Below are 26,896 nucleotides of genomic sequence, written 5' to 3'. Positions count from 1 at the left end.
ACTAAATGGAAACTGATAATTGTGCTGCTCATTTATTTTCCCAGTTAATGCTTTTCAACACAACCCTTTATATTTCCAAGGAATAAAGACTTGTAAATGAGAGGGAGTAGTTATGGCTGCAGAAAACTGGCCCGCCCTTTGCTCTGCTGACGGTTTTATAAGGCCAAGGAAGTTCAAAAAGTAGAAAGAATTTCTAAGCAATTCCACAGAAATTCTAAGCATTTTCAGGAAACTCATGCTTAACTTTTTAAAAATCGTAATACAAGATTAATTTCAGTGATTTAATAAGTAAACCATGACAGATGGTCAACATGTAGCATTTTTTTTTTAATGTGAACAAAATTACCAATTTTTTTTTCGGTTTGTTTTTTTCTTGTTAATCTTGGGTCTTCAAAGATACCTACTCAGTCTACTTTTTAAATGGATAGCTTGCCTGAATAATTTTGTTAAAGCTTTAGTAAATGAATACTCTCTTGTTTGGAGTGTAATTTCCAGAGTGCAGGCTGAATGCAGTGACCCCTAACACAGCCCGGATCTGGTCACCATGGACTGATGGCAGAAGGGATCCAGATATTTTGGTTGGATTCATGATTAGAGACTAAATCAGTATGATACATATGAAAAGGTCTGGTTTTTAAATATTTGCCATGGAGGTAGAGTAGAGGGCAGGGCGACAGAGGCAGCGGTGGCCGGAGTGTAACCAGCCCACGAATCTCAGGCAGGACAGGCCTGCATGCCTCTGTGTATTTCTCTGGGAGAGAACGCTGGGCTTCAAGGCTAGAAAGGCCAGGATTTCCATCCTGGCTCTGCCATCTTAAATAGGTCCTTTAACTTCTTAGAATGTCGTTTTCTATGGCATTAAAGTAGAGGTGATCATAATATCTCCCCAAAATATTGTTCTTTCCAGTTTCTCATCTCCCCAAAATATTCACATATTTAATTCCTAGCACAGAGCCAGGCACATAATCATGTCTCAATACAAGTTAGTTCTCTTTCTACTCCAAGGCCCCAAACTTCTCCTCAATCCAAGTATCCCTGAGCCTATATTCTACCACCAGTTATTCATTTCTTGGAATTAAACCTTGGATTTTGGCTGTTCTGTCTTCAGGCTCTAGGAATCTTCTTGTCGAACCCCTTCATTGGAAAAATGGGGCCTAGAAAGATTAGATGACTTTCCCAAGTGATAAGTTAAGAAAATACCCTGAATGCTTTAAATCCACCTTGAGGTTTCAATGTCTATGTGCTCTATAAAATGAATCCCACATTGTTTTTCTTTGAAAGATTTTCAGAAATAGCTGCCTTTTACCCATTAGATTACTCACACTGAAGTTTTGAAATACTAATATTTCTGATTTGAAGATGGATGTGGGAAGTTCATCTCCTGGCCCCACCTCCCACCCCCAGTCTCTTCTTTGAAATCATCCAAAGCAAAAGGAAAGTAAGAAATGGAAACCAGAAAATCAATTTTCAGTAAAACTGGGGGATATTTTAAGCTATGAACAACAAATAGATGGATGGAAGGGCTGCAAAAAGCAGGGGAGCTTCCAGGAGAAAGAGGAAGGAAGAGTTCATGGCTGCGGAAATGAGACCGAGTCAGCAGAAATACATTTGTAAACAGGGAGGGCAGAGGTGAAGAAGAAAGTCTAAGTCACATGTTTATGACAGAAGGAACCAGTATACACACCAGAGTAGCAAGAACTCTCCAAGACCCAATTTAGTTGTGAAATGAAGAGATGATGGGGTTAAAAGAAAATCACACATCCACAACACATTTGCAGGAACTCTCTGTCTCGGTGGCAGAGGGAAAGAAGAGAGACCTTGGCTTTTTTAAAAAACCCCGTAGCTGCCTGTCTTTATTGATCAGGGAGAAATAGATCTAAAACTTGGATGCAAAACCCTGATTTATTAAAAAAAAATTCCTACTAGGCTGGGATGTGGCCCTGTAAATATTTGGCCGAAGGAGAACTCTTGTGCCTCAAAGATGAGAAACCAAAAAGAACAAACCCAAGTTATTTCAAAGATATAAAACATAAAACAAGAAAAAAAAAGATCAGAAAAAGAAAATCGCAGATAAAATGTTGCCAAAGAGCAGATAAAAATAGTAAAAAGTATTTTACTACAAACATAAAATACTTAATGAAACAATTACCTCTATGAAGTTTGGGCACAAAGTAGAGAGGGAAGAATCATGGAAGTGATAGAAAGACAAGTGACGTCGTTCGAGCTGGCGCACTACGGGGTGGACATGGGGGAAGAAGTAAACCATCAAAGAAACAAAGATGTGTTTGAAGGAAGATAGACAATAATAATAGCACAAGAGCTTAGAGGTTAAAAATAAGAGAACCAAGCAAAATGAAATCGATATGAGTACAGGAAAGATTTATTAAACAGGACAAAAAAAGTGAGCAAAATACTGATTTTTTAAAACCTGGTGATTGTACAATTCAATAAAAACAAGCTTACTTGTAAATATTAATGCAAAAATATTAAATAAAATATTACCAAGTAGGCTCAAATAATTCATTAAAAGAATAATACAATGTGACAAAGTGGGGTTTATTCATAATTTAAAGATGGTTCAATATTAGGAAGTCTTACCGTATTTGTTATCTAAGAAAGAAATAAGGTATTAATCTCCTTAGATACTTAAAAGATACTTGGTAGCACTTTTTCTTGTCACCATGTGAAGAAGGACATGTTTGCTTCCCCTTCCGCCACGATTGTAAGTTTCCGGACGCCTCCCTAGCCTTGTGGAACTGTGAGTCAATTAAACCCCTTCCTGTATTTAAAAAAAAAAAAAAAAAAAAAAAAAAAGGATACCTGGTAAAATTCAACTTCCTTTATTGATCTCAAAATAATTCAGTGAAATAGTAATAGATGTGTACTTCCCTAATATATACAAAATAAAAGTCAACATTATGTTTAGTGGAGAAATATCAGTAGCATTACCATTAAAGCCAGGAGTACAATAAGAATGTTCTAAACAGTTAGGTAAGAGAGAGAAAATAGGCATATACAAATTGAAAAGAAGTAAAATTATCATTATTTGCAGATTTTATATTTGAATACCCAAGAGGATCATCTGAAAAAGATTATAAAAATTATAATTCAGTAAGGTAGCTTAATACAAAATCAACATATAAATATCAAAAGGTTTTATACATTTAAGCAACTGCTGGATAGAAGATGTCATGGAAAAAAAGACCCTTTTACACTTTCAAGAACAACAAAAAAGCTTAAATAACCAGAAATAAATCTAAGAAATATTCCATACATATATCAGGAAACTTTAATCCTGAAAGACAACAAAGCACAGAGAAGGAATTAGAGGGGCTTCTTGCTCAGACCAGGTGACCAGGTGATGTGGCATTAGGAAGGCATATTGACTTCATCACTAAGATTTAGGATTTCCACTTATTCTATGAGAACCCTTACAGACTTCATCTGTAGAGGGAATTTTTCTCTTAGTTAACATTTACTGCAGAGTTACATGTGCAAGGCACTATACGTTTTGCCAGCGCCATGTCACTCATCACTGTAACAACTTTTTGAAGTAGGCACTATGATAGTTTCCCTCCCACAGAAAGGACCTTCAGGGTCCAAAGGCGAGAAATGGTTTGCACGAGCCAAGCAGCTGCAGAATCAGGCTGAAAAGCCATCACACTATTCTTTGGAAAGCTCAGAAAAGAATGAAGAAGAAAAATAAAGTCACCCATAATTCTCATTCCTAAATATGACCACTCTTAATATTTTAATCTAAATCAGCAGCTTTCTACCATTTCTCCAACCCGGTCCATCTGAGTTCTGTGACTCCTTTTTCCTGAGAAACTGGGGCTCGCTCTGAAATGATTTTTCTTAGGGGTAAGAAGGTGTCATCTGAAAAGTTCCACGTGTTTTTCATGTGGTCTGTCCATTGTGCTGTTTTAGTCTCCTTCTAATAAATGACATGGTTTTTCAAAGTTCACGTTGTCTGTGATCAGGGGTGAAGAAGTTTGATTTGTATGTATTACTAATGGAAAGCCTTCCCATACTGTTGCAACCCTACTGATTTACCTGCACCCTCTCTGGCCAGTCGCTTGCTTTACTTTTCTCAAGATGCTTAGGTATTATGGTGATAGGCATATATAGTCACCTGTATTGTCACAGTGCGTATGTCACCTGAGAGGTGGGCTAATATTAAAATACACACACACATAAACACACACACATGCACATACATATACATTTTTTCTTTTTGGAAGAGCTGGGTCAGAACCAATTTTGATTTTGCCAATCACAGGCATTTTTTAAAAAGTCGTAATCACAAGATTATTTTAATCAGAGAAAATTATTAAAATTTTATTTCCTAAAATAAGTTGATGGCCAAAAGCTTTTGAATGGCTTTGATTTTCTCTACTTGGGAAGTTAAACTGACTAATGATTGTGTGTCTGTTTTTGGTGTTCATTAATCACAGGTAAATTAGTAGACACCTCAGGTTCTGTTTAGTTAATAAATCATCTCTGCAATTGCGCATCTTGAACTTCACAACAGCACTTGTTGAATCTGGGGAAGTGTTCGAGATTCCTCTGTAAATGAATCTTGATTTTTGTTTAATGCTTAATTTAAAATAGTTTTTGCTATGTAAAAATCTTATCATGAAGATGTTAACCAAATTTATTTGTGGAAAGCTACTATGTGAAAATAATTGATTATGGACATTAACCAATTGAATGACATCAGCTATGATATGTATTTTGAGGACTGTTGACCTCTGTTTTTGTTCTTCAGAATTTTTTGTTTGTTTGTTTTGAGACGGAGTTTTGCTCTCGTCACCCAGGCTGGAGTGCAATGGTGCGATCTCGGCTCATCGCATCCTCCATCTCCCAAGTTCAAGCTATTCTCCTGCCTCAGAATCTCGAGTAGCTGGGATTGCAGGCATGCGCCACCACACCCAGCTAATTTTTTGTATTTTTAGTAGAGACGGGGTTTCTCCATGTTGGTCAGGCTGGTCTCGAACTCCCAACTTCAGGTGATCTGCCCACCTCGTCCTCCCAAAGTGTTGGGATTACAGGCGTGAGCCACCGCACCCAGCCTCTTCAGATTTTTTTTTTTTTTTTTGAAAAGGTAAAAACGTGCTCTGTATTAATTTCAGTTACTATTTCAGGCACTTGCCAACAAATAAATACCCAGTGTAAGTTAATCATCTAATCCAAAGTTCCCAAAAGTTCACAATCAAATAAACCAAAACCTCAGCAATGATAGATTCTTGTAATTATCTTTATCACATTAATGTCTGTGTATAATTACCCACAATATAAGATTATGTGAAAACAGTCAGCTCTAGGACCGGTTCCCAAAACAAGAGGTGCTTTATCTTATAAATTAATAACAACAATTTGCACTTCACAGACCTTTTCATCCATGGGTCTCATTGCAAAGACGAATTAATTTGATTGTAACATAACTTTCTGGAACAAAAGCATCATCCTTGAAATTAAAAAATGCATTTAAGTCATTGTCATGAGAATCCATTTTTTCCATAGTTTCTGTAAAAAATATGTTTTTCAATTATAACCCTATCCCTTAACTGCATTAAGAAGCAAAGAGAAAAATGTCTTTGTAGAAAAAATTATTTCATAAATTTCATCTATTTATTATTATTTTTAAGACAGGGTCTCACCCTGCCATCCAGGCTGAAGTACCAAGGCGCGATCTCAGCTAACTGCAGCCTGACAGCCCAGGCTCAAGCAATCCTCTAGCCTCAGCCTTCCAAGTAGCTGAGATTACAGGTGTGTGCCATCAAGTCCAACTAACTTTTTTTCACTTTTAGTAGAGGCAAGGTTTCACCATGTTGCCCAGGCTGATCTCAAACTCCTGGGCTCAAGCAATCTGCCTGCCTTGGCCTCCCAAAGTGCTGCGACCACAGGCTCACGGCCACCACGACTGGCCTATTTTGGAATTTTAAATGTATCTCCGGTGGGAAGTAGGACTGTAAGTCAAGCCTCTTCGCTATAAGATCAAGGTTCTTTCCACAATAACACCCAGAGAATGAGAAGGATGTACGGAATGTTTCAGAGAACACTGAAGCCACAGCTACTGCACATGTCTAGGAACTAACTTCTCTATCCAATTAGTCTTCACTCACAGTGTCCCTTCTGAGTCCATAAGGAGTTTTCTACTCAAAACATCCTCCTCTCCTAAATCTTTCCTGAGTACTAAGAATTAGGTATCAGTCTCAGTACTTGACACATTTCTTACCCTTAAAACCATGGAGGTCGGCTTCCATGGATTTATTGAAACTAAAAATAACGTCTATATATTAACCACGTAAGCAAGACATATGTTGTTAAACCTAAAGGATTCGTGTTAGAGCAAGGATACTATGCCCATCAGCTAAAGGTAAGTCCTCACATGACGTTCATAAGACTAGCTGGGCTTCCTAAGTATTTCCTCCTCCATACATGCCACGACGTGATTCTGTCCTCAGTCCCTGACACCACAGCCAGCCCAGGAACAATTAATTAGAAGTTGGAGGTGCTAACAAGGGGACATATAATCCCTGACTTTGGCAATTAATCAATTTCTTTGTGTGAGTCTATTTTCTTAAGGAAAAAAAAAAAAAAACAATTTTAAATGAGGAGTCACCTGCTCTGTTGCCTGCCACCGCTGCTGGGGCCCGAGTGGTTCACTGCATCAGGAAGGCAGATTCCAGACACCAGGAACTCGCGCCTCCAATCCCAGACGCTATGTCCAGCAAAGGCTCCGTGGTTCTGGCCTAGTGGTGGCCTGGACACCTCTCGCATCCTCATGTGACTGAAGGACAAGGCTATGTCATTGCCTACCTGGCCAATATTGGCCAGAAGAAAGACTTCGAGGAAGCCAGGAAGAAGGCACTGAAGCTTGGAGCCAAAAAGGTGGTCATTGAGAACATCAGCAGGGAGTTTGTGGAGTTCATCTGGCCAGCCATCCAGTCCAGCACACTGTATGAGGACCGCTGCCTCCTGGGTACCTCTCTCACCAGGCCCTGCATCGACTACAAACAAGTGGAAATCCTCCAGCGGGAGGGGGCCAAGTATGTGTCCCATGGCGCCACAGGAAAAGGGAACGATCAGGTCCAGTTTGAGCTCACTTGCTACTCGCTGGCCCCCCAGATAAAGGTCATTGCTCCCTGGAGGATGTGCGAGTTCTACAACAGGTACAAGCACCGCAATGACCTGACGGAACATGCAAAGCAACGTGGGACTCCCATCCTGGTCACTCCCAAGAACCTGTGGATGATGGACAAGAACCTCATGCACATCATCAGCTACGAGGCTGGAATCCCGGAGAATACCAAGAACCAAGTGCCTCCAGGTCTCTACACGAAGACCTAGGACCCAGCCAAAGCCCCCAACACCCCTGACATTCTCGAGATCGAGTTCAAAAAAGGGGTCCCTGTGAAGGTGACCAACGTCAAGGATGGCCCACCCACCAGACCTCCGTGGAGCTCTTCGTGTGCCGAACGAAGTTGCAGGCAAGCACGGCGTGGGCTATATTGCCATCGGTGAGAACAACTTCATTGGATGAAGGTCTGAGGTATCTACCAGACCCCAGCAGGCATCATCCTTTACCATGCTCATTTAGACATCAAGACCTTCACCATGGACTGGGAAATGCACAAAACCAAACAAGGCCTGGGCTTGAAATTTGCTGAGCTGATATACACCGGTTTCTGGCACGGCCCTCAGTGTGAATTTATCTGCCCCTGTCTTGCCAAGTCCCAGGAGCAGGCGGAAGGGAAAGTGCAGGTGCCTGTCCTCAAGGGTCAGGTGTACGTCCTTGGCTGGGAGTCCCCACTGTCTCTACAACGAGGAGCTGGTGAGCATGAACGTGCAGGGTGATTATGAGCCAATTGATGACACCGGGTTCATCATCAATTCCCTCAGACTGAAGGAATACCATCGTCTCCAGAGTAAGGTCACCGACAGATAGATCCCTATACAATGAGGAGCTGGGGCCTCCTCAATTTACAGCTCCCCCAAGTACAGGTGCTAATTGTTGTGATAATTTGTAATTGTGACTTGTTCTCCCCAGCTGGCAACCTAGTGGGGCTGTCAGGACCCAGCTTTGTTCCATGATCCCCCTGAAGCCTGCAGACATCATCATCAAAGGGAAGGGTGGGGGGCAGCTGTGGTGGGGAGCTATACAATTACCATTAAAAGAAAAAAAATGCCTGGGTGCGGTGGCTCACACTTGTAATCCCAGCACTTTGGGAGGCTGAGGTGGGTGGATCATGAGGTCAGGAGTTTGAGATCAGCCCGACCAACACGGTGAAACCCCATCTCTACCAAAAATACAAAAATTAGCTGGGCATGGTGGTGAGTGCTTGTAATCCCAGCTACTCAGGAGGCCGAGACAGGAGAATTGCCTGAATCTGGGAGGCAGAGGCTGCAGTGAGCTGAGATTATGCCACGGCACTCCAGCCTGGGCAACAAAGTAAGACTCTGTCTCAAAAAATAAAAAGAAAAAGAAAAAGAAAAAAAATGAAGTCTCTTGAAAGATTTGCCAAAATAGGCTAGTACTGTGTGATTAAAAAGAAAAATAGTGGGTTAATACAATAAACATTTGTGTCAGCATATCTGTGGGTCAGAAATTCAGGAGCTGCTTAAATGGTTGGTTTTGGCTCAGAGATTTTTCAAGAGGCTGTGCTCAAGATGTCACCTCAGGTTGCCACCATCTGAAAGCTTGAATGGAGCTATAAAATCCATTTCCATGATGGCTAACTCACATGGCTGTTGGTGGCAGGCCGCAGTTTCTTAACACATGGACCTCTCCATAGGTCAGCTGGAGTGTCTTCATGACAATGTAGCTGGCTGCTTTACGATCACAAGGTCCCACAATAGGCCATCTGCAAGCTGAGGAGCAAGAAGAGTCAATCTGAGTCCCAAAATTGAAGAACTTGGAATCTGATGTTCCAGGGCAGGAAGCATCCAGCACAGGAGAAAGATGTAGGCTGGGAGGCTAGGCCAGTCTCGCCTCTTCAGATTTTTTAAGGCTGCCTTTGAATTGGTTTTCCCATTTTCTTCTCTCCGTTTTGATTCCCTTCATTCTTTAGTGTTTGGTCTCAGTGGAACAAGAGTTGTTCATTCTATCCCAGACCTTGCATCAGCCCTCCCATGACACTATGTGCCTGCTGTTTTCTTGAGCTCTTGAGTGATCCGTTCTTGAGTGAGCTATGACTTTGTCTCTTTAATGTTTTCCCCTAGTATTTGAATCCTTTTAATTAAGGTGTTTATTGGAAGGATACTTTAATAGTACTTTTTGTTTTTGTAATGCAAGCTTATTATGCTAAAGTTTTCAAACCAATGTGTTCAATAGAGATGAAAAAAGAAAACTAATTCCTCCGTAAGCGTAAGTTTATTTTTTTTCCTCACTTAAGACAAAGCTAATGTTCTAAAAGGTTGTGAGTCTCCTTACACGTGTCTTTACCCTTGGACAAGGTAAAACAAGTTATAATGGTGGGTGTGACTGATGCTTATTAGTCCCTAGCAAATTAGTAGACGTTTTGTCTCCTGATAACTCTGGCTTTGATTAATGTTTGCTTGCTGCAGTGGGGCCTCATGGACTTTCAAGATGGCACTCGTTCATTGGAGAAAGCATTGGAGATTCTTACGTAAACCTGTTGTGTTTATTTTATCATTTGTTTAAAACATACTTTTCCTGAGAGATAAAACGTCCTCCCTGTTTTCTGAGTTCTAATTGGCATCAACTTCCGTGTATTTCAAGGCAGCTGCTTAGTGGGGAAATGCAGGGGGCCCTGGAATCCAAACACACCTTCTCCTGCTCCCTGACTCTTTCTTCCACAACAGAAGAGAGCAATGACCAGTAGTTAGAGGCACTTTACTTTTTCATAAAATAGACTAATGTAAACTCAGTTTTGGAGACATTGAATGATGACTCTTTTCAGGCTCCAAATGAACAATCTGTTTAAACAGCAGGATATGTCAGGGAAAAAATCAAGTTTTAACTTTTATTAGATCTCTCCTGTTTAGTTCACTCCAACTATATGTGTCTGACATTATGAGAGTGTTTATACAGGGTGTGAGTGAGTAGTTACCTTTCTTCCTGTTGAAACATTAGGGAGGACCGGGGCCCAGTGGCTGAGAGCTAAGGTCAGAGTTGGGCAGAGCTAGGTCTGAAGGCCACTTCTTCCACTTAGCCCATGCGTCAGTTTCCCCTCTGTGAAACATGGATAATAATACTATGTACGTCACACTCACAGGACTATAGGAGGCCACATATGGAGAATATTTAGCTGGGTGCTTGACGCAAAACAAGCATCAACCAACAATAGCCACAATGATATTGTCCCCATGTTTTTCAGCTTGAGTTCCCAGGTGGATACCTCTGATATTAGATAACACTGATATTACACACCATTGGTATCTGTAGATACCAAATGTGATTAGCTAACAGTGAATGTAGACATGACAGTGCTTCATCAGGTAGACATCAGGCTTCGGACATGCCTCCATCTCCTTTCTCCAACCAGAACCCCTGTGAGGGGGAAACAGCAAGTGAAAATACTGCAAAGCTTTGCATTTAGAAACCGGAAAACAGATGCGCAGAGCAGTCTGCCTCTGTGTAAATGCACATTGTAATCCGTTTTCTAACTCTGCCTTTACAAGGATGAGCTAAGCGGTTCGTTGACATATCATTATCACATTCTGAAGATAAACAGCCACAGGATCTATGAACTCTCATCAGGCAGTTAATTATTCTTGAATTTTTCTGCACTCTTGAAACATATTCTATTTATTTAACCGTCCCCTGGGAGCCCTGGTCGCTTTTGTCCCTGCCACACGGCCAGTGGTGTAAAACCTCTGCATCTGTCAGATTTCTCCATGTGGAGCATAATTGCCTGATTTCCATTTGAAAGTACAGCCCTGACATTAAAACGACATAGACACACCAATGATAACAATGGCTTCCTGACACCTACCAGAGGAGAGGGGGCGAGGGGGCATAATGCAGGAATAAATAAATGCACGAATGAACGCTCGCCTGCACGGGGCCAGGTCTGAATTTACAGCTGCAGATGAAGTGTTCCTCGGGAGCAAACAAAAAGAAAGAATGAAAGAATAAAAGAAAAAGAAACCAACAGATTAGCATCCGCGTGAGTCTGTTGGAGCCAGATGGCTCTCTGTGGAGAGCGAGCTGTCCTGCTTTCTCCCAGTAACCCCGACCAGCAGACAGCAAGCCCGCTACACGGGGAGAGAAATGATCTCATTCCTCAGCCGGGCACGTGAGCCGCCTTCTTTCTCTCACACACAACTCGAGCTGAAGAGAGAAAGGGTGAAAAGGAGGGGGTGGGGGAAAATGGGTGACTGTAAAGAACAAGCAGGTCCTCGTAGCCCAGAGGAAGAGCGACACCAGGCCCTGGGCAGCCCTGAGCGTTGAAGAACTGTCTCCAGACGTCCACGAAGGAGAAGACAGGGAGACAGAGGGGACACCGACACACTGTTATCTCCTCCATACACATCCATGAACCTCACCTCCGCGATCCAACGTTGCCTGGAAGGCTTGGTGTGTGGAGGCCGGGAGGAGGGTGCAGGCTGCTGCAGAGGCCGTGGGTTAAGTTCTGTGCCCCACTGGGAAGAGGCAGTGAGCAATGTTCTCACGTCTTCCTAATGACAATGGCCGCCTGTCTCTGTGGGCCACAGGCCAATGAGTCTGTCAGTCCTCAGCCTGCAGGACCAGCCACCTGCTGGGATCCTGGTCCGCCATGCTCCTGAACAGGTGCCTGAAGTGGAGGCAGCTGGAGTTGGGGGGCAGACAAATGGGACCGACAGGTTGTGGGTGTGGGAGGGCTCCTATCCTTGAAGATTCTGAGGCTGAGAGGGGCCTGGTCTGGGGTCATTCTGCCTGCCCTGCTGAGCAAAGCATTCACTGCTCATAAACAAGTCCCTTGTCTGGAGTGACAGCCACACGTGGGGCTGGTGGACATCAGACAGACCACCAGATGCTGGTGTTAGGGCCTAGCACTTGCAGGTGTGTGCAGAGGTGCAGGCCTCCTTCGAGCGAATCTACCTGCTTAGTGAGTGTTTACATACCCAGCTTGGTGCCAGGGCTCCTGAGGCCTCCCACCCAGAGAAGCAGACCAAGAGAGAATGAAGGTGCCTGTGGGAGTGAGTGCAGGGGCTCACCGAGTACTTTGTCAGCCTGGCTAGGTTGCCTGGGCACCTGAAGCTTGTCTCCAGCAGTGTTTACTGAAAAGAGTAAATAGTAGTTTCCAGGGTGACACCAAATGCGGGGAGATGTAGTCATTCATTTACGGCTGGAAACTATTATTTGACTCCTAATAAATATGGAGCACAATTCTCTTCATTTTCAGCCCAGGATAGGGGCACCTGCTTCACAATTCCTGGCAGTTGTCGGTAAAACTGAACATTAAGCTGGCATATTCTGTCAGGGCCAAGGAATCAAAACAAGCTGCCAGCTGGGGGCTAAAAACACAGGCTCTGGCTTTTCTTCTTTCTAAAAATGAAACGGAAAGCCAGCACCCCACCAAAAAACTGTTTTGCTCTTTATCTCCCAGGCAATGCTACCACATAACAGGGTTCTTCGTTCTGTACAGGATTCGCACTCACAGCAGAGCTAAGGATTGCGAAGGAAACCATATCACTAAAGTAACAAGAGTGTGAGCTCCATCATCGTTCCTTGCCTCCACTTAAGCAGGGAGATCAGTCACTCAATAGGAGCATTTAAGAAAATTGTAAAATGCTAGCGTTTAAGGAGCGCTTACCAAAGTGTCGGCCCTGCTTCTAAGTGTTTTGTGTACATTTCATGTAATCTTCATGACAACCCTATGCAGCAGGTTCTCTGATTATCCTTGTTTGACAAATGGAATGCCAAGTCCTAGAGATGTTAAGCAACTTTGCCAAAGTTGCACAGCTAGTCCCAGGTCCATACCACCAGGCTTTCCCACCTCTTTTGATGGTATAATAACTGAGCTTTAGGCTCCCTGTTTTGGCTGCTCACCAGTGGTGCCATCTTGGGCTACTAAGTCTCCCTGAGTTCCCATTTCCTTATCTGTCAAGGAAGGACTGGGATAGTGGTCCTATAGGGTTGCTGTCAGGAGCAGAAGTAATGTGTAACATACATGCATGCAAGGCCAGTGCCCAGCACATGGCTGAGGCTCCATAAATGTTAGTACAGATGGTACCCTGATGGTTTGATTTAACAGTTTTTCAACTCTACAGTGGGTTTGTTGGGAAGTAATCCTGTCGTGTGTCAAGGAGCATCTGAATTAAGATAGTTTGATTTACAGTTTCAACTTTACCATGAGTTTACCAGGATATAAACATTTTATCAGGATATAAACCTGATGCATTTTTGTATTTTCAGCTTACAATGGGTTTATCTGGACAGAACCCTCATCATAAGTTGAGGAGCATCTGTGGTTACTACTACTGTGAGCATTGTTACTATCTTTGTGCTCTTGTATTTCACTGAATTCTCACATACACACATGCACACCTAAAACTGTGAGTTAGGTGGGGCAGCTGTCACTAACCCCATTGTACAGCTGGTGTAGCAGGTGGTAAAGCCAAGAACCCCCATCTCTTGACTCTGCACTTTGTCTAATCTGAGCTTGCCGTTTCCTGCTGGACTGCAGGTCACACTTGTCCATTTATAGACAAAAGACACAGTTGCTCTCTAGAAAGACTGGAGCAAGGAATTCAACTCTTGTCACTTTCCCTTTGTCTCCAGGCCCCGGGATTGGCTGAAGATGGAGCTAGGTCCTGCCTGTGCCCTCCTGGGAACTGCTGAGACAGTTAATGCCTCTTGGGACAAGTAAGGTACTAGCTTAAATGGATCACAAGCTCCTGTGTGCCCTTAAGATTTTCTTTAATGTCTTGGTCAAAAAAATACTTATTTTCTTATCATCACGAAATGCAGATGCATAGCCCCATCTCAGGCCTCTCTTCCCCAAGTTGGGGTGGCCTCCGAGAACATTTCCAACACTCCTCTTTGCAGAAGGCATTCTCCACCTACAGCTGGAAGCAGGAGAGGAACCAGCCAAAGGATCTGGGTGTCTTGGCTGTACTCTGCCTTCTTTCCTTAGCTTTCCTAACTGTGCCTTTCAGGTGGTTTTCATGTTTTCCCTTTCATTTTACTTTCAGAAAATCTCTGGGGAATGCAGCTTTTGTTCTGTTACTTCACGCAATTCCCAGGACTGGGAATGAAAATTATTTCCTTTCACAACTTCTGGCTGAGTGCCTTTCACAGCCCGGCTGCGTTCTGGGGTGATTTATAAACTGCAGAACCTGGGTGTCTTTCCTCCTCCTCCTCCCCCTACCCGTACCCCTTCCCCTCCTCCTCCCTTTCTCCTTCCCACCACCCTTTAAAACGAGGTGAGCCTCCAGAGTCAGGGTGTCAGCCACTGGGGCTCTTGTTCAGGCAAAGGCTCAGTGGAACCATAGTGATGAGAACCTGAAGCCATTCATTCCTGTTAGAAGAAGACAGAAATAGGCCTCAAGGCCAAACTTACATCTCTGAGAACAAATTTGACCCAAAAATCTCAAAGTTTAGGGTTGGCTTTGAACTAAGAATATAAAAGCACATTTTCCAAACTTGTCAGGATTGTGTTTCATTTCTAGACTTTTATTCTCAAAGGGGTGATGAGGAAGAGACACAGCTTAAGAAGTTTTGAGCTGAGAAATGAAGTCAAGTCACTTTTCTTTGCTGCCACAGAACTAAGTAGGGGGAAAATTAAGCCCAGGGGTTCATTTAACCTGTTACAACAAAACGCAGAAACCAGACGGCAGAGTGTCATTTGCAAGGTGATGTGTCTTTGTCGGAACTGAAGGCTGTCGCAGGTCGGCTGCCTCCATGGAGTCCCCATCTGCCCCTGCACTCCCCACAGGGACGGTTTCATCAGGAGCTGAAAGAACACAGAGGGGTGAGCAAGTGATGGAGCCTCAGACTGTCTGTCTGGGCCAGACCCCGGGGAACACGTGTGGACACTGTGTGCCTCCTTTTCTACTCAGGAAGAAGTCTTCACAGCCGAGGCCAAACAGCCCAGACAGACCACTGCCTTGTGGCTATTTGATTTCTTTGAACTGCCCTGTGCCATTTTTTTGGTCATGCCCAAATCTTTGCTTCTACATAAGTCACACAATAGCACCAAGCCTCCTTGTCTTCTGGCCTGTGACTGTCTGTGAGTTCTGAGCAGCAGACACGGAGGCTGAAGGTCAGAGCCAGCATTGCCACTACTTGCCCTGTAACCCTGGATGAGTTACTGAAGCTCTCTGGGCCTCAGTTTTCCTCATCTGAAAAATGGGGAAATAACACCTACCTCCCAGGGCTGTTATGATCATTAAACTAGATGATTTATACCAAGTGATTCACACAATGCCCCATAGAGCACAAACTCTAAGATGCCAATTAGTATTTCTAAGCATGGGAGGGAACCCTGGGAGAAGGCCCTGGAGAAAAACTGCCTCCGGGACTGTGCACCAAGGCAAGAGAGAGAGAGTGGGATCAGAGAAGGAATGGGATAGAGGCTGGGTGGAGGACACTGAATCTATGTCCCCCGTGTTCCCTGCAGTTTCCTTTGGAAGGGCAGCGTCTAAGATTTTAAAGTCATATATCATTCCCATTTCCTTTTTAAAAATATGAATGATTGTCACAGAGACATTCAAGTTCAGAAAGTTGCATGTGTTAGGTCTGAGGCTCCTGTGTATCTAGTGTTATAGAAAGTGGGAAATCAAGAGGTCTCCTGTCTTCGGCCTTATCTTCCCAAAATAATGGATGACTTTTTTTTCACTATTAGAGGCTGTTAGCACCTCAGACTTCTTCCTGAACCTGGATTAGTGATCAGTTTTGTTTTAAGATCCTAAGAGCACAAACGAGGAGACTGAAACAGGCCCCATTCGCTAATGTACTGCTCGTTGAGGAATGTCAGTGATGACGTACGTGTGGAAAATTTGGGGCTGCCAGACCTCTCCCCAGTCTCATCTCAGTCTCAGACCCAGAATGAGGTGAAAATTGGAGAGAGGGCCCTGGAGCAGAGAGAGGCGGGTTCCTGGGACATGTAGGGCCGTGTCACTGAGGCAATTTCCAGCAATGATTTACAGGAAGCGTTTAGCTTATGCATAGATTGGGGCCAATCTGAAAAGGAATTAAGGTTCATGAAACTCTCAACTGTGACATCTTATAGGGTGTGGCCCAACCAGAGTTAGCTAAGTACAGATGTCATTAGCTATAGATTCATTTGATTGCTATTACGTATTCTCTGTCTCTCTCTCTCTCTCTCTCACACACATACACACACACACACACACACACACACACCCAACTGAATTATATTCAGCAGTATTTTATGCTCTTTGGAAATTGTTACTTATTCAGATACAGGGTGTTTTGTTTTTGCTTTTTGCAGATTCTCTACTAATTTTGTTATTCCCAATACCCTCATCTTTTTCATTTTGAATTATGGAGTTTATTGCAGTATTGTATTTTTGAGATGTAAAAACTAGTATAATTAGAACTAAGTTTTTCAAAAATGGGAACATGCAGGTTAAATGATAAGGATAGTATATTTGTGAAATCTGGGTTCCATTTTGTTTTGTCATCGTAGCAAATAGAGAAAAAATGAGTTGATTACAGATGGAAGTGTAATTTTTTTTCTATTGAGAAGACTTGGTCATCTGCCTCCACATCCATCACCACCCACCAGCACTACAAAGGGCAGCTGAACTCCCCCCCAGTACTCCTCTGTGCCCCAGTTTCTCCAGATGTAAAACAACACCACTCAACACATCTGTCTCCCCCTCAACTCAAAGAAATGTTGTAAGAATCTTTGAGAGAAAAGAATCTCCACAAAAGTGTTGTAATCCCAGAACTTACTTGTTTAGTATCTTTGTAATTGTATGAAAAGTGGAGGTTACTCTAGTAAAAAATGAAAACTGAGCTGGAAAGGGCTGGAATTGCTAAAATGAGCGGAAATATGGTAAAGGAAACCATTCCCTGTACCCAGCAGCTGTCAGGCTATGTTCATGATCTGCTCTTGCTTCCTGAGAGCACCATGATTTCTTTGTAACCAAGAGGAATAATCTATTTTCTGGCCTAACCTCTCATAAGGTATTTTGGAAGTAAGCTGAACACTAGGAAATAATATTTTACAGATCTCTTCATCTCCTCTTTATTCAACACTCTTTAATTTTTCCCCCTTGCAATTTCTCTTCTCAGAAATGTCGCTTTTTAGCGTTGATTCATCTCTCCTGCCTCATAGCACATTTTTCTCTCTTCTAGCCTGACCATTTTTCATTTTTCTCACTTGTATCTTAACTGGATCTTCCATCTCCTCCATTTCTACTCCTATTTCCTTTAAATTCATTTTCCTCCTCCCCTTTTCTCTCCCTAAAGAGTGAACAGACAACAGATAGGACAATCAGCTAGGATTGTGCTGAGAAAATGAACTGACACAGCACAGTGAAAGCTGGACAAGCCAAACCTGACTCCATCAATTTGAGTTGACGCCTTTGACAATTCAAACAAGACTTGGTCAGCACAGAACCGCAAGGCTGTCACGGAATTTTCACACATATATGTTTGACATTCTACTCCAATTCAGTTCCACAGTCCAGATGGTGGAAGAATTTTGTTTACTTGAGACAAATTCTCATCCATCATCTTTTGCTCCCACAAGACCATTGCTCACAACCCCCAAGGACTGCCTATGAGCACCATCATTTTGTTACAGTTAATGCTCACTGTTGTGCACAGCTGGGAAATGTAGCCTTCTGGTTAATTACATTTTCCCATCAATAGAACTTATAAGGTACATCTTCCATGGGTTGCTGACATCTAGACACCTGGGATACTCTAAACACCAAAGCTAACTTGAACAAGTTTAGTCATTCTTGGAAATTTTAGAGGAAACTTCAGGACTCATGGAATATCAAGGGTACCAAAGATGTGTTGTAGATGTGGGTAGTATAAGATAATTGGGATTTTCATTTGGTACAATGTAAAAGTGGTTTGGGGGTATGCGATAGCACAAGTCACATGGGAAATAAGGGTACCATGTGAAGCACATTATATCTTTTTAAAATTTTCCTCCTCAGTATTAATGTGTGTTTAAATGTTCAAAGGAAAGAAATGTATGACCTTCCAGATTACAAAACAGTATATGCATGACAATTCCATTTTTGTAAGAAAAAAACATGCATGTATACACATACACACAACCTCCCATACACAAGTCAGGGAAGATATGACCCATATTTTAATAGTAGTCTCTCTGGGTGATGTAATTATAAGTGCTTTTGTTTTCTTCTTTTGGTTTATCCATACTTATTAAAAATTAAATATTTCTTCTATAACACAAATAAACAAATAGTCTTTAATTGGACAAATCACATAGCTCAGTATTAAAATCAGCACAGAAATCTATCTCAATAGAGATCAAGAACAGATTAAATGAAAAGAATAGTTGCAGAAGACATCTTCCCATTTGGAAAACACCTATCACGTGAGATTGTCAAACACAAACTTGGAGGCTGGGGAGTTGAGGGTGGTAGTAGCTGCAGCGATAGCAACATGGAATGTGAGGAAATGCTGTTGCCTTGGGGAATAGAGGTGGGATGTGGATCATCACCTGCTATCACAGGCAGGTTCTATGAGTCATACACGATATGATATGGGGTTACAAGAAGGATTCTTGCATTTTCCATTAAGATAATCCCTTCATAGCATTTCTGCATCTGTTTCTAACTTTCTAAACAGAATAAGATATGGAAGACCATATCTTGGTTTCAACACTGATTATCCACGACTGGGGTGAAGGGTTTGGCCTGAGCCTGAAATCAGACACTCAGTCATCTCCAGGGCCCTGCACCACCATGGCTTCACCCCACCCATGGCTTCACCCAATCCTGGTCCTTGACAGCACAGGGCCTGTGCCACCATCCCACCTCTCTCCCCACCCTGGACTGGCCTTTGCTCAGTGTGGTCTCCACTTGTACAGAGCTCTGTACCCCTCCCGCTTGCTTCCATCTCAGTTTTCCCAGGGTTCACCATCATCCCAGAGGAAGGACAGGCGAAGTGTGAACAGAGAAAAGAGACACAAATTTCAAAAATGAAATTTTAGGGGAAACTCTACCAGTGAGTGTAGACTTCTACCCTAGTGATACAAAGAGTGCAATGGCATTTCCAGGATGAGGGGAGGGGTGGCTGTTCTGGGATCATCCTACCTGGTTGCCTCTTTCTATCCATGGGCAAAACAGGCCATGCTGTGCAGGAAATAAATTCCCAGCTTCCAGAAGTCCCCACATTTTCCAGACACCAGAGCAGATCCTTGCCTATTCTCGTTTCTGCTGTTGCGTGCACCTTGTCTAAGAGGTTTTCCAAATCCCAGTGTGTGTTTCAGCATCGCTTGTGCACACTGTCATGCTGGAGCGCCCTGCACAAGGCTGAGATCCTGACTTCCCATGTGGATTCTTCTGTCCCGTTTGTCTGAAGCTCTTTGTAGGCAACAGATCATACTTTAAAAAAACAAAAAGCAAACAAACAAACAAACAGAAAACACCTCTGCAGTACCTCTTACAGTTTTGTGTTAAGACCCATATATTTGTTAAGCGAATGAACACGCAAGTGACTCAGCAGTCCGCACACCTGACACTCTGCTGTTTTCAGATGCTACATAGTATCTCATCTATTTCTCAAAGCAACCCTGTGAAGAAGGCCCTCCATTACCCCTGCATTCAGGATAAGAAAAATGGCTTGAAGAGGACTTGCCCATAGTAACACACAGGTCACTCAGTGCCAGGACCTGGAATTCTGATTTCAGTCTAATGCTCTTTCCATCACGATGGTGATCCCCAAGCCAGTTGGCTCATTAGAATCCCCCATAAAGTTGGTTAACGAACCAGTCACAGCCCTACTGCAGACCTGCCAAATCCCTCTCAGGTGAGGCTCAGCCATCTATACTGTCAACAGGTTATTCCACAGATGATCCGGCTGCCCTCCCACCCATGCTGCCTGTGCTGACCAGCTCTGATTTGACATCTGGTCGATGTTATCAAGGGTGTCAACGCAAAACTTCAAGGCCAGCCCTGACACTGAAAATCCTATGTTCCTCCATTAGTCGCCTCCTTGTGTGTGAAGAGTTCACTTATACCTCCCAGGATCCTCCTTCTGTAGGAGCTAGGTTAACAGCTCAACATCTAGAAAACCCAAGGTTAAAAATGGCTGTGACACTCATTAGCCCCAAGGGGGAAAGGTCAGCAAAGTTTGACAGCCGCACTTAGGAAGGCCTGAGAGAGGCTGCAGAAAGGCCCCGGAGCTGAGAACAGGGACTCAGCCTTCCTTAGAAGCCTGGCTCCAAACCAGCTGGGCCCCCGCTAATTGGCCACGTCTGGGAAAGGTGCTCATAGAGTCACGACTCTGTAAAGCAAGGGGCAAGGGCCCTGGCAATTAAGTGACCACAAACCCATCCAATAATTACTCATCGGGGGACTGCAAATGGTGGGAAAGTTCTTCCTGTTTGGAAGAGTGAGTAAAATTTGGAGGGAATCAGCAACCTGCCCCCCTCCAGCAGCAGACCACTAAAGTCTAACCCCATCAGGAGAGAGACCCTCACCACTCAAGTTCTCCAGAGGAACAATTAGGAGTTGCTTGAGAAGTCTCCCAAGCTGACTTAACCTGCCACGAACCCAGCAAGCAGACGCCCTCTGACTGTGATTTATAAGGAAGGGGTCGCCTCCAGAGAGGGGCCTGGGCTACTTGCCTAAGTGCTGTGTGCAGGTCAGCCTGGAAACCATTATTATCATCATCAGGAGGATCAGTTAGGAGACAAGTTGAAGCAAGTTGAAATTTGAAAAACACATTAACAGAGGCCTGACGAGATGCCAGAAGAGTCTGCCAGCAGGGACAGCTGGAAGGCCAATTTCTGAGTCAATACTGAAAGGTGGTTGCTTAAATATCTGAGTCAACACACACTGATTTCTCTCCGGCTCAATACTCCCGTTTAATTGCACTGGGGAGTCTCTCCACTGACACATCTAACACCAAGATACATAGTTAAGTGAAAGAAAAGCACATTATTGAAGTGCAAATGAGGTCCTTCGTGCAGCCTGCAGGCCTGGGTCCCGCTGAGCGCTCCCTACTGCCCTGGCTGAAGGTGGCTGGGCCTTGCAGGGACTCCATGTGGCCCCCTTTTAAAAGAGGGTCGAGAGACGGTGAGGCCCAGGCCTCAGCTGGCCAGCAGAGAGAAGTCTAGGTGCACTGCAGCTGCACAAGCTACCAAGACTCTAAGATACTTTGTCAGGATCCAGGGTCCTCTCCAGGGAGAGGAGGCCAGGAGTGCCTGTTTCCCACCCGAGAGAGCCAAGTCAGATGGAAGAATGCGCAACTGGAGAGCCATCATGTTTGGCAGCCAGGTGACCACCTGACGAGGTTGGTGGCAGAGATGACGAATGAAGCAAGTCTTGAATGTCTGCCCAGCTGCCTGGAGCCTGGGAAGCAGGCTGGTCTCTGAGGAGTCCTGACAGGTCATGGCTACTGATGGAGACACTTCCCCATCGTGATGCCCACATAGGGACCGAGCAGGATGGCCCAGGGGTAGTGGCGAGGGTGGGGGCTCCCACAGTGACCCTCTGGCAGCCTTCACTGACTTCAGAGCTAAGCATGATATAGGAGACCTACCTGGACCCGAAAACCCATGAGAACCAGGACCTGAACCACAGTGAAGAGGCAGGGCCCATGAGCAGGTGGCATGAGTCCTCCATTGCTAAATTCTATGTCTGCTGCCAACTGTCGGAGATAAGGAAGAAACCCATGTCGGTGGTAAACTCAAACTCAAAACTCAAATTACTGGGGCACATTGTGAAAGGGCCGTTTCTGGTTCAGTACGTCTGGGTGTGGGTAGCTTTGGGTCCAATGGCACTCTGGTGCACACCAGTCTGTCATGCACCCACAGTGTGGGAGTGCTTCCTCATTAAAACACCTGCTAATCACACTGAACAATCAGAGATCTGTTCAGATGGGGCCCGGAGGATCTGAGAGAGACATGGCTGGGCCATGTGTCAACCCAAGCAGTTCAAGTGCAGTGGCTACCACTTAGGGAAACTATGAAATTGTCTTGGTCTGATACTTAAAACTAACTCACAGGGACCTGATCTGCCCAAGACAAACAAGTCTGAAATGAAGATCAAATGCTATTTCTTCCACTTACTAGTTGTGGGACCTTATATAACTATTGTGTAAATGAGATAATGTGGGTAAAATGCCTGGCACAAAGTAGTTGCCAAAAAAAATGCCAGTTCACCCCTCAAGTTTTCCCTCAAATCTGAGGTGGCCTCAATTTTTTCCTTCTCTAGTTGTCAGTGTTGCTTTCCGTCCAGGAAAGCCACAGTTAGAAGAGGTGCTGTGAAATTTTTGTCTCTCACCTCTAAGCAAGACATCCAGCTCTGTTGGTCCCTGTGGCGGGACCTCCCCATCTCCCACCCAGCAGAAGTGTGAAAAATGAATTTACTCATCTTCCTGGAGCATAAAGAGTTTTAAGACCTTCCCTTCTGAGCTGTTTATGGAACTGCCATTTAGGAATTCAAATGGCAGAGCCATTCTCCCTCTGAAGGTCCCCAGGGAGCTCCAGCACCTCCTCCCCTACCCCTTATTTCATGCTCATGCTTTTTTGCACGTCAATAAGCGGTCTCAAGGCCAAGACTGTCCTAGGCGCCCATGCACCTGTCTGACTTCATCCCTATGGCTCCCTTCCTCTTGCAGCCCTTTCCAGGCACACTGGTCTTCTTGTCTTCTGTGAACTTGCCAAGGCTGTTTCTGCCCTGGGCACAGTGTTGCCTGGAAGCCCCTACCCAGGTAGCCACATGGGGGTTCTTCCTTCATCCAAGTCTCAGCTGAAATGCTGCTCCCTCTCAGAAGGCTTCACTGGCCCTCTATCAGTTTTATTTTTTTTCTTAACATTTATCACTACCCGAATGATCTTATTTGTTTAGTTACATGTTAATTGTCTCCCTCTACTAAACCACAAGCTTCCCAAAGGCAGGGACCTCATGTGTTTAGTTCAGTGAGAATTGCGGATCCCTGGACAGTGACTAGATGCTTAGTCCGTTCCTGCAGCAGCAACAGCTTTCCAAGGAACACGATCAAATGGATCTATGAGTGTTATAATTCTATCCTGTAATAGGTTGGACAACTATTCAGGGTTTTGGGCACTGCCAGAAACGTGCAACTCCAGGAAGGAGAGGAGTGGGGACAGGAGGGAAATGCCTCCAGGCAAAGGCAAAAACTTTGCTCTGAGCTTCTCATGTCCCAGAATTCGAACGTCCATCTGACCCCAGGATCAGAGGACAGAAGCTTTGCTCTGTCTCCTCTCACCTGAAATGAACAGAAGGCTGCTATTCATTCCCTCAACCTCAGGTTCTAGGATGAAGCTAGAGGGAAGCCTTCGGCCATCAGGGCAGTGCCAACACCAAGGGCTCAAGCAACACTCAACTTTAGAGATATTATCTAGTAAAGATAACGAGAGCTGGACTTTTTATATGGATTATTAAGCTGTTCTAACTCATCACATGGATCCTTTTATTTGTCTTAAGAAATTGCCTCAGTGACTAGAGATGGTTTTTAGAAAATGCATGAGATGTGATCCCCTCTAACAAACATACACTGTGGCCGAGCCTCACTTAACTCCACACGGATCACCTAGCATGGGGGTTCTAGAAAGGGATGGGGGAGCTGCTGCTACAGGGGTTCCTGTTGTCCACCCATCCCTGGTTCTTCATTATTACTTTGTGACTCCATACTCAAAACCAAGCCTTGTCAGTCCTGAGAATGGCTCTGGCTCTGAGGGAGCTGAATGACTGCCAAGGCCATCCAGAATAAGCATGAATTAAGCAAACCCTCCTGTCCCTACGATCCTCAGGACAAAGTGGAGAAGAGGGTAACTGGGCTACTCTGCGGAAGTGTCAATGCCCTGAGGTCTCTGTAAAGCACCAGATAGTGCAGGAAGAGGAAGTCTCAGCTCTCCTTAGTAAGACAAGGCAAGCTACTGAGGGCCACGCTGTCCAGAGAAACTTCATTTGGTAGATGCACAGAAAGTAATACATTTTTCTGCTATTAGAGATTCTTTTGGAAGTGAGTATAGAAGGCCCTGCCAGAATGAGAGCCCTTGGGACACCTGGGATGGGGGTGCTCAAAACAACAGTTTATTCAAAATACAGCGAGCAAGTCAGTAGCATCCTGCCCCAGAACCCCAAACACCAGCTGTGCTATCCCTTCCCAGCTCTTTCTCACTGCCCATGAAGTGACCTCTGAAGTGTCCGATTGTCTTTAGGAGCAACGCAGGGCTGGAAGTATTTTAGACCAGGCCTGCTGTACTCACCATCTGTGTCTGCTGTGTCTCTGTCGGGGATCAGCTGCTGACCGTCGGCATAGCTCATGACAGTTCTCCTGTCTTGATTTCCCTGAGCACTTGCTCCTGCAAAGAAACCGTGAGAGGAAGGAAAAGTGAGGATGCTTGCATGAGTGGGCTTCATGGCGGCCGAAGTGGGAGGCTTTTTTTGGATGCCTCTGAACATCGGCTGCCCCTGGCAGGTTTCCCACAGGTGCCCATCATGTGAAGGACTGGATGGAAGTTCCAGCTGTTGGATGTCGTGCTAGGGAGGGTGAGGGACATTTAACATGTTTCATGTACTCATTGCCTAGAACGAGGAGATGTACTGTCTGAGAACAAAGTGGAGGAGAGGACGCTCATTTAAGGAAGAACTCTCCTGGACATTATCCTTTCTTGTTCCTTTCACCTTCTGGGTCTCTTTGTGCTAGGGTGGAGTGGGGCACAAGAAAGACCCTGTAGGGCCCTTTCTTCTGCATTGCTTTGGTCTTAGACACAGTTCTTAATGCTGACTGCACATTAGAATCACTGAAGTGCCCTCACTCCTGCTCCTCCCTAAGTAACCACTCCCCATGGGAGATAATCGGAGGGAGTAGACCCATGTGAAAAGAGTATCAGTGAACATAACAGTGTTTCCATGCCCCTCCCCCATCACTGTCTTTGAGAGGCTCTATCTTGCCTCATGGAGCTGTCAGTGGTCACTGGGAGAAAACACCCTGGCCCCCGGAAGTTAATGGGGGTTCCTTAGGAAGCAGTATCTGCATGAGGTCTCCCCTGAGAGTGCCTGGCCTTCCTGCTGGAGCCGCCCCCACCCCCGTGCTGCACTCAGGGCAGATGAAGGCAGGCAGGGAGAGACAGACTCACCCTCCCCCAGAGCCTGGGGGCTGAGGCTCACAGCAGGAAATCCAAGGCTGCTGGGGAAAGGGAGAGGGGACTGGGAAATGCACAGAAGCATGAAAAGAAAAGGGTTGGGATCCTTCCTTCCTGGGACCACATATATGTTTGTGCAGTTTTCTCTACATAGAGGCACCTGGCCAAGGGTTTCAGGGTGAGGACTGACCTCAGCCCACACAGAGGGTTTTCCTCTACGATAAGCCATGTCTGGGGGCTGTCGACCCCATAGCCCACAAAGGGGTCCTTGTTCTTAATTTGCAGAGACACTGACTGGGGCCTCGGGGGATGGGGGCTGCTATCCCCTGCCCTCCTTTCACACCCACCCTCCCTCCTCTTTCTCAGGCTCCATTCTGAGGGCTCCGGGTTAAGGCACCCTTCCTCACTTTCTACTCGGGGTTGCTTTTCCCTAGCTCAGAACTGAAAGTGGGTTTGATTCTACTGACTCAGACCTTGCTCCAGAATACTGTTTCTCTAAGAAGTGTGGGAACCCTCAGCGGACGAGTGGGAGAGAGCAGTGTGGGGTTAGAGCCAGGCACAGCTGAGACCTATCTGCCCTGTCCTGTGGCAAAGCCTCCAGCCCTGCCTTCCCCTCTCCAATGATCACGTGGCATGATGCCCTCTCCCCACTTTACTTTGTCCATTTCTTGACAACGAAGAAGAGAAAAGGGGGGAAAGTTTGTTTGACTTCTCTCTAGAAACCCTCTGTGCTGTGGGGCTGGCATGATGGTGGGTGGGAGGGAGCGGGAGATACCAGTGGATGAGGTGCCCAGAGCCTGGAAATTCTGGGGCTAAAAGCTCTAGTGAGAACTGATCCTGGTCCTTATTGCCAAAGTTATTTCTCGTTTTTTGTTTAGATTTTTGTATCTCAGTGTCTACAGCAGTAAAATGTGGCCTAAACCAACTATAACTCACAGGGATACTAAGGTGAGCTGATATTAGAATGAAAGCATTATGACAACAATTTTAAACATTCTTCAAATAATCCATCTTTTCTTTGGGATAGTCCCACTTTAAAAAATAGTCATCATAATCCACATGTCCCAAAGAGACATACTGCGTATAATAGCTGTGTAAATAAGGAATCTCTGGACTTTGGGATTCCCCTTGTGGGCCTCTGGAGTGGCCACAGATTAGTTCATGTCAGAAGGAATTCATTCCTTTCTTGGAGGTTCAGAAAGGCCTGCCTCCTGCTACCGGGTTTCCCCTTTAGGTCAGCACTTCCGTCTTAGCCAGGCTGTAGCTAAGGGACCCTGAGTGTGTGGGATTGATCAGCCTTGCAGCTGAAGGAGACCTCGCCATTGGATTCCAGCTTCTTTTTGGGGGTACCATGAGCCACACAGTAATCCCTGGTCCAGCTTAGCACTGGGTTGTTTTACCCTAAACTCCCACCCTCTTGTCATTCCTGGAGCTGGGTGAGTCACAAATTTTGTCCCTCATCCCAGTTTTGGAAGCTAGAACAAAATGTGAAAGGCAAAATGTTCCAGCATGCGAGGGAAGCCTGTGCTGGAGCCTCTGAGGCTAGGAAGCAGAGGAAGCACTCACAAATCATTCCCTAGCTACCAGAGAGCTGCATGGGAAATGCCCAGAGAAGAACCTTGAAGACAAATGTATGTAGAACTCTTCAG

The 26,896-nt window shown here is 44.8% G+C and overlaps 1 long non-coding RNA gene and 1 pseudogene across 1 annotated transcript; one reads left to right on the top strand and one right to left on the bottom strand.

Moving 5' to 3' along the window:
* Positions 1-6,726: 6,726 nt before the first annotated feature.
* LOC111523054 lies at positions 6,727-8,118 on the top strand (annotated as a pseudogene).
* A 6,487-nt stretch (positions 8,119-14,605) lies between these two features.
* Positions 14,606-19,344, bottom strand: LOC111523058. Its single transcript, XR_002725423.1, has 2 exons — positions 19,222-19,344; positions 14,606-14,906 (listed from the first exon to the last, which is right to left on the bottom strand). It is a non-coding gene; the product is annotated as an uncharacterized LOC111523058 (long non-coding RNA).
* Between the last annotated feature and the right edge of the window lie 7,552 nt (positions 19,345-26,896).

The sequence above is a fragment of the Piliocolobus tephrosceles genome, chromosome X (genome assembly GCF_002776525.5).
Source record: "Piliocolobus tephrosceles isolate RC106 chromosome X, ASM277652v3, whole genome shotgun sequence".
NCBI classification, from domain to species: domain Eukaryota; kingdom Metazoa; phylum Chordata; class Mammalia; order Primates; family Cercopithecidae; genus Piliocolobus; species Piliocolobus tephrosceles.
The sequence above is the reverse complement of the archived record's forward strand: the minus strand, read 5'-3'. Positions and strand labels throughout refer to the sequence as shown.